The sequence below is a fragment of the Seriola dumerili genome, unplaced genomic scaffold, assembly GCF_002260705.1.
Source record: "Seriola dumerili isolate Sdu_G_001 unplaced genomic scaffold, Sdu_1.0 BDQW01000111.1, whole genome shotgun sequence".
In the NCBI taxonomy this organism is placed as follows: domain Eukaryota; kingdom Metazoa; phylum Chordata; class Actinopteri; order Carangiformes; family Carangidae; genus Seriola; species Seriola dumerili.
The window spans coordinates 2,625,449-2,630,817 of NW_019174366.1; positions in this window are offsets into that span (position 1 = coordinate 2,625,449).

Consider the following 5,369-nt stretch of genomic DNA (forward strand, 5'->3'; position numbering starts at 1 on the left):
AGTAAGATGAAAAGAGAAGAGAGATGTAAAAGGTAAACTTAGAAAAAGGGTCTATGATGCTAGTAGGCAAGATTTTATGGCACATCAACAACATAGCACAGCGGGGACTGGGCCATGTACAGCAGTAGGATGTTAGAATGATGGGAGGAAGGAACAACAAACATTAGATATAAAAACTTTAAAGATTGGCAGATTGGGCCGCAGCAGCGGCCTCAGTGTCCAGCGAATCAAGTGTGATGCAATCGTCTGTGCCGAGAGGCTCTTGTGCCCGAGTTTACGTCACAACTTACTGAGTGAATCAGATACAACTGCGCAGTAATTTCTTCAGGAACAGACTACTTTTATGCACAGGTTATATTCTTACACTGGATGTTGCGTGGAATGTCCAAGTGTGTGTGTTAAAGGGAACTCAGAGATTGCCAATTCTTCACTGACTGAAAACTTAAACTAGATTTGTCAATTAGCTCAAAAAAATACAGTTTTTTAAATTACTGAACATGAGTTTTAGTTGAAAACGACTAGATCTAGTGAGTTAAATGGTTCTATAAGGAAGGAACCCTGTAGACACAGGACCGAGGGTGCGAAGGTGATGTTCTCATCAATGGTGTGAGATGTGTATACGACTTAGGAAAGACGTGGTTGTTGATCATTTGGGTTATCAGTTAATAGCACTTTGTTTAAATACATGATTGTGGAGGGATAAGTATAGACTATGACTTGATATACAGGTGAATATAACGCTAACGGAAAGCTTGGGTGCTCGCTATAACCTCCTAACAGGTTAAGTATTGATTTGTATGTTTTATTGGACTTATCATGTGGTATTGAACTGCCATTGGGGATTGACTGTGCAGGAGGTCTAACCCGATGCAGGCTTTAGTTGTCATTTGGCAATAATAGATCTGCTCCTATCTACTGTCACAGTAGCATCGATGTCGTGGCCACAAAATGGTTCTTGTCGGGTCATCTCGATGTCTCGAAAGCAATCATTTACACGTTCCGAATGTGAAGAGAAGCGTTTTCTTCTGGTTTCTTCACGATGCTACACTGGCAGATATAGAGCATAATAGTGGATTAGTGTTCACGAATAACGCTTACGAGAGCAGCTCCTGAAAACGCAAGCGGGAAGTTGGCAGATCAGTAATATCGCAAACGCTTGCAGAGATCAAAAACTAGGCGGAATTGAATTGTACCGGGGCACCGGAGGAGAGAGTAGCAGCTTGGCGCGACATGTAGGGTATACCGTGGGAGCATCTGGAGAACGCGAAGGGCGGCGCGAGCGAGTCAGATTTTATGGCAGGTGTTGAGAGAGCTGACTCCGGTACGCCGCGGCCTGATACCATTTCGGCAGGACCATTCAAGACGTTTTGGTACATTCGTAATAAGTGGGTACTGGGGAACATGGAAAAAGACTATAGTTTTATTCTCCCAAGAGCAACCCCTAACAACAGATTAACAACGACCTGAGGAGGTTGAAATGGCTGTGTTCCTGAAAGAGTAATGTGGGTTGGGTTAGTTAAGTCAAGGATAAAAAAAATACCATTTAGTATACTAGTTTGTAAGTAGGTTAAACTTTATGTGAGTAATTCCATTTTGTGTAGACCTTCATACTTTACATTTCAGAGGAAATATTGTCCTTTTTACTGCACTAACATGAACCTAACAGCTGTAGTAATCTTTCAAGACTAACGTTGTTACATTGCAAATATAATAAGATTGCACTCTGGAGTTTGAACCAGTGGTGTGATGGTGAAATGTGTAGGCTCAAAAGATCATTTATTTTATATGCACTCAGTATGCAACTCTTCTTGTACATTAAATCTCTCTCTGTTGCTCGATTTGTAAGTGATGCTTTGTCATAGGCTTGATAAGGTGATGATTGCCTCCAGGGAGGGGGACATGAAACAAGACTGACTCATTTGTTGTATTTTAAGTAAGACAAGCACGAGTTGTGTTTCCTTTTTTTTTTTTTTTTCCTCTCTTAATGGAAACTCTCTTCACCTTTCACTTTCTTGCTTTCGTAGTAAATAGATCAAGTACAAGCAGCGGTTGAGTGAGGGCGTGGCTAGCCTAGCTTAGCAATAAAGACTAAGATAAACATGGGGGGAGTAAAAGCTATGCCCTGTCTCTGTCAAAAGTGGCATACAACACCCAGAGTTCAACTGTTTTAACTAGCTTGTTTTAACTGCACGAAACAAAAGTGTAGAAATGACCAAGGTAGGTAATCCAGCTGTAAATCTGATAGCTAGTGAGCACAGGGTTGTTGCTTCTCTGTACAGGTGGGACTTGTCAATTTCAGTTCCAGCCAAAATGTAATACCACAGACATTACATTTATGTGTTTCTGTACGAATCATTGGCTTACATAAAGATGAACGACGTCACATTTCCCCAAAGTGAAGCCCAAACATCCTTGATTGCCACCTGGTGGCTGGCTACAGTATAGGTCATAACGGCTGCCTCTATGTTAGCAGAATGGGACATGGGCCAACTAGAAAAACTGTCTATGTCGCTGATGTTTAATTAGTTTTTTTGATGCCAAGGAACAGGAAGTGTGATTTGTGATTGACGTTTGTGATTGACTCGCAATTGGGTCGAGCAGCGTTGTATGGGGCGGGACTCATCCCAGAGGCGATACTACTGCACAGACTGCTGGCTTCAAATGACGTCAACCAGTGTCGTCCAATCTTTATAAACAATCTTGGTACAATTAAACAAACCATGAACATGGTAGTCAGATGAGCTAGAGGTGTTGGTGTATTTAAGTTGTTTTCCCCTGCTTTATGCTAAGCTAAGCTTAACCTTGTCTTGACTTTATCCCAGACTCACGTCAGAAAGACGGTGGATAACTATATTTCTATTTCTTTAAAGTAAAAGAGTCTGGAGTGAGGACTTGGTTAGCCTTAGCTTAGCAATAAAGTCTGGGATCAGTAGCTGGCTCTGACCAAGTGAGGGTTGAACACACAGCAGATATGTGGAGAATAAGATTTTACTGTAAACACATTATTATAATGGAACAGCTGAAACTCCATAGTACTGACCTCTGACATTTCACTACATTCCCACTTTAAATACTTATATTTTTATTTACATGAAAGTCTGAAAGCAGTATTATATATTGTGGTACTGATAGCTTTAAACTTAAATAAGATCTACAGTCATTTCCCATTACCGTTTTCGTCAGTCATTCTAGGGGGGCCTACATATAAAAACCCAAAAAATCATCTGTAGTAATTCTTTAAGTTGAAATATGAAAGTATTTTCATTGCACTTGGTAAGTTGGATATTTTGTACAAATATTCTTGTATGGACATAATAACATTGTGAAGAGGAAACTGGTTCTCAGATCAATGATCCTTCAATCTGTTCTATGAAAGTAGAGCAAATATATTCCCACAGTTCATCTCAGCAGGATATAATTAGAGAATAACAAAAAATTTTGCTGTAGTATACATCGTGGCGAACTGTGAGTGATAGTCCTTCCACCATAAAAATCAAAATGTGATTGGTTTATTCCTGCCACTGCTTAAACAAACACATGCAAGCTGTGGGGGCTTCTGCAGAATTTATATACGTAGACACCATATTGGTCGCTTCAGCTGTTCTTGCGATATGTCAAACAGTTGCGCCATATTGGACAGGAAGACATGGTCTGTAAACAAACGATAAATTCGGCGGGCTGTGGTTTTTCTGGATAAAAATCTCTATAACGTTTTATATTTCCCCTCAGCCAAAGTTCAATGAGTCGTTTTTATATTCAAGTTTATTTGATCTACTTATGAAGTAAAAATAGAAGAGTTTTGTCTCCAGTTACTTACAGTTGTGACTAGTTTGGCTTTAATCAGCTGTTTTCCATAAACGGAGGAGTGTGGTATTAATATGTTTTACATGATGAAATGAATTAATTATATGGTCGGAAAATATTATGTGTCATGAAGAATTGTTGAATGACTTGTGTAAAAATAAATGAAATATAATAAATAAAAATAAGCTAGTGAGCACACTATGGCAGTCAGTCTGCTTTCCCTATATTTTATCAGTGAAATGATATCACATGTTTATTGATTCCAGATGGAAACTCAAGTGTCTAAAGCAGATAACATATTAACATGATAAGCTATCTAAAAAAAAAAAATAAAAAAATTATAGTAACGATATTTTCAGTGAGGAGGAAAACAGTGGCGAGCGCGCACAGCTGTCAAGTAAGCTAAACTCTGTAGGGTGGCACGCCGTGGCTGAGTAATATGTAAGAATGCTGGCACTCCATGGAATGGTATTATATTTTAATATAGGCAAACAACGAACATATACATACCTGAACGTACCAAGCTCTAAGAGCATTCTACTAGACTTTCAAAAGCAGTCTGAGCTTTTTTGTTGTTATGACTATTGAGAAATACTCTGTTTTTCCCTTATGAATTAAAATATCATGTCATTTATTTGATGGTGATGGATTACTAACCCTAGGCAATCGCCTCCTGATCTTTGAAGGATACTCGCAACATTTGGACATGAAAGTCAGTCACCTGATGCTCCATCACTCAGCCTGTGAAAACATTTTTATTATGCGATGTCCTGTGAGGCTCCGGAGGCGCTCGTGTTCAACATCTGAAGAAGTAAGAGATGTTAATGATTGTCAATACGAAAGTTCATCAGGGTTCACTTGGGTTGGATTGGAGACTTTGTTAGCCTGTGTTTATAAAACTGTGAGGTGAGGAGTTGAAAAAGCTCTAATTATATTATTATTGGCTCAGTTAGATGGGAACAAGAGATCCAGTATCAGGTGTCTCTGGATCTTCTGTCTAGATCTTCTGGCTTTGTTTATGAACATATAAGTTTATAAACTGAAAAAGCCAGTTGATGCTAGAGTGCAACTGTATTCTGGGAGCAAATTAATTGAAGGCCATGTGAAGGAAAAGTGAGGTCAAGCTGAGGCTATGAATGGTCAAGCAGCTGGATGGAATCCTGGGTGAAAGGATCAGTAGACATGATATGCCAGTGAGGCTGTCAAAAGCTCTCATTCTAGTCTGCATCCATGGAAATCGCACTATCAGCTGATGTAGACATTAGATGACATCATTCTCACTACCTCCCTCGGTGAGAAGAGAGGCTCTCTAGGGTAACAATGGAGGAAAAGGAATGGAGAGGACTGCTCGATCTTTTTACAAGGAATAGGTTCCTCACTTCCTACCCCCGAAGAACAACATGGAAGCCTTGCCAGCAACGACAATGGCTCATTTAAAACATCTCTACATCAGCAGAGCACCCTATATATGTACTTTCAGCACTTGTACAGCACTGTATAACACACTGGTCACCTACCCAGAGGCCTGTCTCTCAGGGAAGTTCAACATACCAGGAAACCTTTTC